This window comes from Rhipicephalus microplus, chromosome 1, assembly GCF_043290135.1.
Source record: "Rhipicephalus microplus isolate Deutch F79 chromosome 1, USDA_Rmic, whole genome shotgun sequence".
Taxonomy (NCBI): Eukaryota; Metazoa; Arthropoda; class Arachnida; order Ixodida; family Ixodidae; genus Rhipicephalus; species Rhipicephalus microplus.
Genome location: NC_134700.1, coordinates 77231000 through 77240430, shown reverse-complemented (window position 1 = coordinate 77240430; position 9431 = coordinate 77231000).

Genomic DNA, 9431 nt, shown 5'->3' with positions numbered 1-9431 from the left:
AGCTTCAAAGTTCTGATAAGTGATAGCCGAATTCTGCTGTGAGGTGCACGACGACCTGCTCAGGGACAGAATAACCATCTTGTGGTTTGATAAACTCTCACTGTGCCCACAGTTATTTCATTCACGTGGTCAAATGCTGCATGTGGAATGTACCGCAGTAATACGTTGGTGGAAAACGCCATGCTTTGCACAAAACCCACGACGACGTGAGCACAATGCGGGCATGCAATAAAACAAACAGAATAGAACGTTTGCAACGCGAGTGTCAGTCTCTTTTCTCTCTGAACATTAATTATGTTGAAAACCCAGAAGAAGGCCGAAATTCTCCGCACTGATACCATACCGAGGATGAAAACGTTGGCATCGAGGCGACCTTCACTGTGGCACAACACGGCTCCCCTTTGAGGTCATCGATATTTTCCCGCAAATCACTTTACCGCCTCCTGCGTAGTTGCAGGAACTTGTAGATGGGCTTCCCGACAAGGACGCGCTGTCGCTGAACTTCAAAAATGGATTTCCGATGCTCTTCACAGTCAGGAGTTGGAAAGAGCAATTTATGGGTGATATCAACTACTACAAGAAGATCTTACAAGCCATCAACAGGCTTTGGTATGCGATGAACGTTCGTGCATCGGGTACCCTCATCGAAGCGAACCAGTCGGGCCATGCTGGGTCAAGTGATGCATAGATCACCAAGAATTCGATGGGAGCTGCCTACTCGGATAACACCCGCAAAACCTTCACTGAACACAGCAGGCCACAATCGCCTGGTCTGCAAGACGCCTTGCCTAAACTTTAAGCACTCGGCTTTAGCAGTGAGGACGTGGAGTTACCGGGTTTCTGGGAGTATTAAAAAGCAACCAGTCAAACGGATTCCAAGATGAGAGCCATCAAAACATTCAAGCCTTATTTGGCGGGTGCTGTGAAGCAAGCCATTGAAGGAAGATGCCTGACTGAGAACTGCATCATCGCCATCACGGTTAACACCGAAGAGTATGGCCGAACAGACCTCATGGATGACCGCGTAGATGTAGCCTGCTTGCCAAAAACCGTGTAAATAATATATAGTCGCAACATAGAAATGCCAAGACTGCAGAGAGTGTATTAGCAAACACAGTTCAGGGAGGGCTGCTCGGGCAGACTTATAAGTCTGCCCAATACAAGTCGTTCATAGGGGCACGTCACAATCATCTGCTAAATTAGTTAAATGGGTCCTGAATTACTTTTTTGAGTAACCATGCAATAAACTCACTGGAAAAGCATATTGCCTCACAAATCCAACGCTGGAAAAAAGTTTAAGAATCCGTCCAGTACGAGCGGAGTTACAAAGATTTGTCTGCAATCACGTTCTCTCATTTTTCGTCCCAATGGATGCGCAGGAAGCTAAGCAGGGAAGCATGGAGGGGCCAACAATAAAACTTCACGCACGTCTTGTGATTTTGCGCACTTATGTGTTTTTGTTTTCTCCGAATACGTGAATTTTTCAGTGCGATCACGCGCGCACACGTGGACTAGTGACAGCCTCCAGCGGCAATCTCAGTAACGGGCAAGCGCGCCATATTCAATTCAACCAAATGCTGACGGATGGGCGTACTACGAGTGATTTTTAGGCTTATTGCGTGTTTTGTTGAGAGATGAGAAAGCGATTTTCAGCTGACTTTGATAATTTATTGTGAATTCTAGGTCACGCGCTGCGCTGTAATATTTGGCTTGCGTGTTGTCGGGATTCTCTTCTACCGATCGGCAGCGTTTTCTGACTATGCTTAAAAAGTGTTGAAGGGCCCTTTTAATGTTGGGGTGTCACAGGGGTCCACACTGGGACCCCTACTTTTTCTTCTGTTTGTAAATGATTTACCTCCACAACTGCACAAGGCTACTGCGCTGCTTCATGTGGATGTCACTAGCGTGCTAATTTCTGATGGGAAGAAAACTTCGTTAATTACCAAAGTCAATGCTGAACTTTATAATATTCACCGCTGGTGCACAATGAATGCGGTGACAATTAATCCTGCGAAAACTTTATTATTTTACACTGTGCAAGGCGGCAAATCCCTACAGAAAATGACATAATATTGCAGTAATCAAAAGCGCGAAGAAAGAAGAGCGGGAAACAGCTAACCATGAACAGCCAAAATGGGCGTTCTATTTCTCAAAGATGTTACGTTGCAATTGAACGCGATTCTATAGCAGGCATGCGCATTGCTTCCTATCAGTACAATTATCAGTGCTACAGTACAGTACAATTATCAGTAGGTAGAGTAAAGTTCTAGCGTGATTATTAAAGAAAACTCTCCCTCAAGCCAGCTTGTGAATTGCCGTGACAATGCCAACAGAATCAATCAAAAGGGCTCTCCAACGATTTCTCAGCATGGTCAGAAAAGATAGCCGATCGGTTGTCAATGCTCCCGAAAACGCGAGCCAAATATTGTAGTGCCGCACATGGGCTGGAAGTCACAATAAGTTCTCAATCAGCTAAAAAGTGATTGCTCTTCTCTCGAATGATGATACACATAAGCCAAAAAAAACGCAGCATACCCACGAAGTGAATTGTGATGAGTGGGGCGAAGCGTCCGTCATTACGTCCGTGCTTCCATCTGTCTGCTCGGTCTTGATTCTGTGCGTCCGTCCATCCATCTACTGAGCATTCAAAGTACCGACATCTCGCATCTTTTCATCACACGTTTACAAGTAGCGCCGTCCAGTGAATATTCCAAGGACTACACGAGAAGTGGCTACCTACTACAACTACTACGACTACTACTACATACATCGGCGACGCACGATCCACGGCTTAAAGGGCCCGTAAACTACTCAGAGGTCGAAATTCAGTTGTTGTAGGGAAATGGTGCATGAGTGTATGACGAACACGGAGCCATGATAATTTTTCTAAATGGTGTAGTAATAGCGGAGTTAGACGCGTTTGATTATCGAAACTGTGACGACCACAAATTTCGCTCTCTCCTCCACACATTTCCACACATTTCTCTCCACACACTTCGATCCCTTCCCACTCTGCTTTTTGGTCTCGCCGAGCACCCTTCCCAATCTCGCGTGGCATACTTCATCGCTGACGCATTGCTGGAAACACCGTCTACTTCCGGTTGCCGTGACTACAACCATCGATTCCGTTAGTTGCGTGCTTGGTGACGAACCGTGGCTGCCGTAATCGTGCTGGTATGAAATTTGTGCTGCGCACATGCCTTCAAAGAATCACCAACGCGATGGACACGTACGGGCACACGCCATGCCCCGCACGTGTTACACGCACGCAGGCAACACGGCGAACAACAAGCAGCGCGGACAGCTGCTTGCAGACTGAACCGGACGTTGTAGGCGCTTGCTCAACAGCATATTTGGCATATTTGGCTTGGTGCGCCAGAGATGTGGCACGGTGCATCACGCGGAGGCCCGAAAAGCCCGGAAGGAACGGTTTTTTTGCAGTTCCTACCGTTTAACCCGCGTTACCATTTCGGTGACGTCAACAAAACGTCACGGCTGCCGCGGCGCTCTTTTTTTCTTTCATTCGCTGTCCGTTTGGAGTCGAGAAAGAGAACACCGTCGAGACAAGCCGGGGCGAGGCTAAAAAACTGTGATCATGGCTGAAGAGGTGGCACGAAGTGCCTGAAAAAGCATTGGATGTGAAGATTTCTTCCTGCGTGGTACATACGAAAGTCGGCAAAAAGCACATCCCGGGTCAGATCCGTCGTCATCGAGAATTTCGCATGCTGAGAGGTGTTTGCAATTCGTTTCGCGTCGGTCTTCCAAGTACACAAACATGTGGAGGTCACTTCGGTGGTAAAGTGGTTTGTGCTTCTTGTTTTGTGAACTCTCATCGCTGTGAAATAGCCGGCCAGTGCCGTAATGGCCCGCGTTGAAACTTATTATTCGCAACGTTTAGCGTGAGCAAACGACTGCATCCGCTGCTTCCAATTCGTACGGACAAGCACGTACTATTACATGCTGCTTCTAGGTGAACATCTTCCACAGATGGCTTTCACACTAATAACTTTCACACTAATAACATAAACTCTCTAGCGAAGTTATAATCCAAACATAAAACTTATACTGTAATCTGACCCGAAGTCTCGGTACCGATTTGGTCCCGATTTCAGGGGTGACTGCTCCGCCGGCTCCGAAGCTACCGATTCTTCTTGGTGGTGTCGTCCCTCCATCGTCCTTCTTTTCACCGTTGTTGTGGCTTCGGTGTCTTTTCAACTAGTTTTGTAGACCGTGGACGTATACACTGGTTATACACAGGGAACTGTCTCGTTCTGTCTTCTCGATTCAAACCATTCGCACGATTGTACTGCGAAATGGGAAAAGGACCAAAGAGATGACAAAGAAAACAAGCATCTACACCGTGATCAAGGCATACACAGGACAGTTTGCTGATAAAGATGACAGTTCAACTAGACAGCGCACAATGCATTCGCACTTTCTTTCCAGGTTAAACTAATCGAACACGCGCAAATGTTATGCAGCATCGACGCAATAACATGTCGCGACAGGCAAGCAAACGAGTAGCATAACGTGTTTGCCCCATTTCACCACAAAACATCACAACATATTTTGCTTACGTAAGCAGCATGTGATCGTACGCGCTTCTCTGTACAAATTGGAAGCAGCGGATGCAGTCATTTGCTAACGTCAAAAGTTTACGATAAGTCTCAACACGGGGCATTACGGCACTGGCTGGCTATCTCACAGCAATGAGAGTTCACAAAACAAGAAGCAAAAACCGTTTGCCACCGAAGTGAGCTCCACATGTTTGTGCCCGCAAGACTGACGTGTAACAATTTGCAAACACCTATCAGCATGCGAAAACGTCGAGGCAGACAGATCTAACACAAAACGTTTGTTCCACTTCTCAGGAGGAAGGCATGTTCATATCCAAGGATTTCTTAGACACTTCTTGCCATCTCTTTAGCCGTGATATCATATCCTTTATCAGTTTTTCATAGTTTTTTAACCTGGCCCCGGCTTGTGACGACTTCAAATGAACGGCGAATTGTAAAAAAAAAGTGCCACGGTTACCATGAAGTTTGGTGACGTCAACGAAGTTGTCACGTGGGTGAAACGGTTTGACCTGAAAAAAAAAACCGTCCTGGCCCGGAAAAGAGGAGGCATTGTTCCTTGAAATTTGTGGTTCGCTGGCGGCTCGTAGTGATGCCACGTGCAGAGTCCTTTATCGCGACGGCATTTTGCACACGATGCGCGCGTTTACTTGGAATGATTGAAAAAAAAATAGTGGAGGTGGTTTACGGGCCCTTTAAGGAGCTTCACCCCTAAAGATCACCCGTCACAGTCATTGTATGAATCATTGGGTGAGTCATTGGCTGATTTGAGCATGGAGCACTCAGACGTTACTGGTACTGCCACGGGAGGCCGCGACTTGTCCACGCGTGCGTGAGCGATCACACTGAAAAGCCGCTCATTTGAAAAAGAAAGTGTCCAAGGTGACGAGGCGCGCGTGACGTTTTCTTTCCTTTCGGCGTTCCATCCCTCCCCGCTTAGCTCCCAACGCTTTCGTCAGGGCAAGAGAAGAGAAACTGTAAGTGCAGCATGCGACAAATCTTTGTAACTTTGCTCATACTGGACGGCTTCTGAAAATTTTAGCGGTGGTGAAATTGTGAGACAACAAACCCTTTAATAACTTCTTAAAAATTGTTGCAGGTTTCTATTAAAGCATACGTTGAACTCAAGGTGCAAGGGACAGCAGATCGGTGAGGGGAGAGTGGTTATAAGCAAGCCCAACTCTCTCCCATTCTCCCCTTCCCAAAAAACCCAATTTCCCACTTTACACAATTGGCTAGCTGTGTCTCGTCCACAAATAAAGCACTACCGACGTAGGCTTCACAAAGCCGACGCTTTAACGTCCGCACGTTAGCACGAAACCTCATGCCGCGCAAGGCATAGCAAGCGGCAGTGGTGAAGGAGGCAACGTGTGTCCCTGTTGGCGCTACACGACCTGCTGCCCTTGCTTTGCACAGGCATGATGGGCACGCATATATCAGGTGAGCACCACGCGGCACTATCAAGCCAGCCCGTGTTGGCGTGGCTCCTATAAGGCATAGAGTTGTGCGGACACCGTCGAGCACTTAGAGCTCTATCCTGCAAGGCTAATGTCGCCTCTCACGATTGTGACCGGCAGCTGAATGGCACCGGCGCTGCTTAGCGTGGTGTGTATTCCTGCCCAAGCTGCAATCCTACTAACTTATGGCTCGCAACGAGATCATGGACGTCTGAAGTGGCTTAGCTTGGCTGCAGTGTAGCGCTGGTAAACTCATGGTGGTGAATTCGGTTCCCCTCAATGATGGTGGCATTTCAGTAGAGATGAAATGGAATAATACACGCGTGTTCTAAGATTTAGAAGCGTATCATGAACCCGGTGGCTAACATTGACCTGGAATCCTCCTTCACGGCGTGCCTCATCATCATTTTTGGGCTTCAGGACAGAAGACATCAGAAGTTACTGAGTTTACGGGTTTTACAAGCAAGCCTCAAGTTTTACTTGTACTCTCACAACACTGAGCGCTGGAAAGCGATGCATACACAGGATTGATTCTGCCGTGCATACCCTTAGGTCCTTTTTCCAGGGTTGCACCACTAGCCACAACAGCCGGTTCCATGTCTGCACGTGGTGCACGCGGCGTAGGTCGTCGATGCACGCGCCTGCCGCCCAGAAGCCTGCATCAAACTTCCGCAGCTCGCTGCGCAGCAAGTCGGCTGTAGTGCAGAGTAGCAAGTGCATACGCAAAGAATGCAGCGGGGCCGCCTCCAGGAGGTGTAGCTCTGCTGACACCGTGTCCGGCTCTACCACCTGTTGGCACGCATCAAGGAGGCAAAAGCAGACATGAATGAATCTGTCAATCAATATAAGTTCATTTTCAACCTCATAGTGGGTGTGAAGTGAAGCTGCCAGGGCAGCGATACATAGGGCAGCGTGCGCGTACATTTAATGCCAAGGTAACAAACGTACTCAATGAAAATGTTCAGAGTATAGGGCGATGATGCTGGGGGTCACAACTTCGGTATTCGCAAGCGTGCTCACCCGACAAATGAAATTCGCCTCCTCTATGAACGACACGATGGCATTAAGGGCGGCCACCCACAAAGGGCTGTTCGAGAGCAGACGGCGCACGTCCACCAGTTCTGCAGTAGCAACCGTATCGCGTTCATACTCCAAGCCGTCGTCGCAGCTGCGGTTACCTCGGAGAGCGGCAGCTTGCTCCAATTCGCCTGTGCTGATGGTCAACTGGAGTGCCTGCATGCAATTCTATCTCACTATGGCATATGCGTAAGAGTTCAGAAGCGGCAAGGTGGATAAATAAACCAGGTATGACAAACAAATGAAAGCTTTCCAAAGAGCTGAAGGCTTTTGTCATATATTTTGACGTGATAACCTTAGAGAGCTTGTGTCACAGAAATCCAGCCGTTGGCATCGGCCCCGTTCGTTGTGAGAGAAAAATAAAGCTAGAGAGATTGCCGCGGGAGGCCGCTACTTGTGCATGCACAAGCGTGCGATCACACTGAAGAAGCTGCACATTCGAAGAAAAAAAAGTGCTCAAGGTCACGAGGCACGGGCAACGTAGTTTTTTTTTTTGCCCTGCCACCCCTCCCTGCTTAGCTTCCAGCGCTTTCGTCGGGATGAGAGAAGAAACAGTGCAATTGCAGCAGGCGATAAACCTTTGTAGCTCCACTCGCACTTGACGGGTTCTTGAAATTTTCACCGCGTTGGATTCATGAGGAACTAAGCTCTTCTAGCGAATTCACTTCATTGTTACTTGAAAAAGTGTTTCAGTGCCCCTTTAACGCATTTTGTTCGACAGGTGTCACGACGAAAACAAGCCCGTTCGGCGATTTGTAGGCGCATTTGCGAGGCCTCAAACTTCGCCGAAAAAGACCGGAATAGTGCAGCCATCGCCGCTAAAAACACGCAGGAACTTTCAAACAGCTCTAAAAATGAACAACTATGTCCATCTAGCGGAAAACATATCATGCCTTTCCAGAGGCGTTGATCAAGCAAAAGCAAACGTTAGATAATGTGCTGCTATCTGTGAGGCATTGCGAGACTCTTAATGGCCTCCGAGATGACAAGCACGCGGCGTGTCTTGGAGGCCATGCGACTCTTGCTTTAGATAAAAAAACCTGTATGTACGATTTGCGCGCGCGCGCTGGTACAATCCACTGTTTGCGTGTGTGTGTGTGTGTGTGTGTATGTAACAAACCATAATATTTGGTATTGTTATGCCTGCGAGTCCACAGCGAACATACATGCCTCTGAAAAAAATTGCCCGCAGCTTCCCTCGGGGGAACACTGAGGAGGATGCGGAGCATATAATTGGTTAACGGGGTGTTAAAGTGCGACTTACTTGGCACACACGACGTAGTCGGCATAGTCGGTGCCCTTTCCAAACGTATCGCAAAGAACCGACAACACTTTGGAGTTGTTCTGAATGTTGCCGATCCGAGTTAAGTCGTTATCGAACCAAAGACGATCACACACCTTGCAGGTGTGGCCGAAGCTTCGGTCGAGGAAGTCGCGCTTGAAGCGAGCGTTGGGCGTGGCATACTGCTTGGCGCGCCACGTCGCTACCTCGGCGCGCTTGCGCTCGCGGGCAGCATCGGGATCGGCCTCTCGTCGCCGACGCTTGCACTCGGCTTCCCGTTTTCGAAAGTCCGGGTCCTCTTGTCGACGCTTACGTTTCAAAGCGGCCGAATCCGGTGCTGCTGCTCGACGCTGACGTCTCTCAGCGGCTTCACGTTCTCTAAGTTGAGAATCTTCCGCTCGACGCCGACGTTCGGCGTCGCGAGCTCTTCTCCGCGCTGCCTTGTCTTCGGACGACGACTTGGTTGCGGTTCCGCCAACACTTTGGCCGGCGCTGGTCGAAGGGACGTCGATCATTGCGACCTCGGACGTCGACGCGCCGTACAAACCAACCGACGAGCGGCAACTGAGCGAGCGAGCACCGACCTTGAGTATATATACAGCGCGACGGCGCATGCACTGTCAGCTGTCGAATGTTCGAGAAGGGGGAGAAGCGCAACGGCGCATGCGCGCGCGTCAGCTGCCGATGTTCTCGAAGCGCGACGGCGCATGCGCGCGCGTCAGCTGCCGATGTTCTCGAAGCGTGACGGCGCATGCGCGCTACATTATACAGCTAGCGAATGTTCGTGAAGAGGAGAAGCGCACGCGGTGTGTAGAAGAGGAAGGGTGCACAGATGGTGGAGGAGTGAAGCGCGCGCGGTGTGTAGAGGAGGAAGGGATGCACAGATGGTGGAAAAAGGAGGAGGAAGCTTGCGGACGGCGCCGCACTACAAGCCTCGAGTATTAGATGCTCCGCATCTAAAAGGCAATCTGTGTCAAGGCCAGCCCGCGAGCCCGCCTGACGCGAACAACTCAACGGCGTCATCACGCGGCGGTGCCTCTC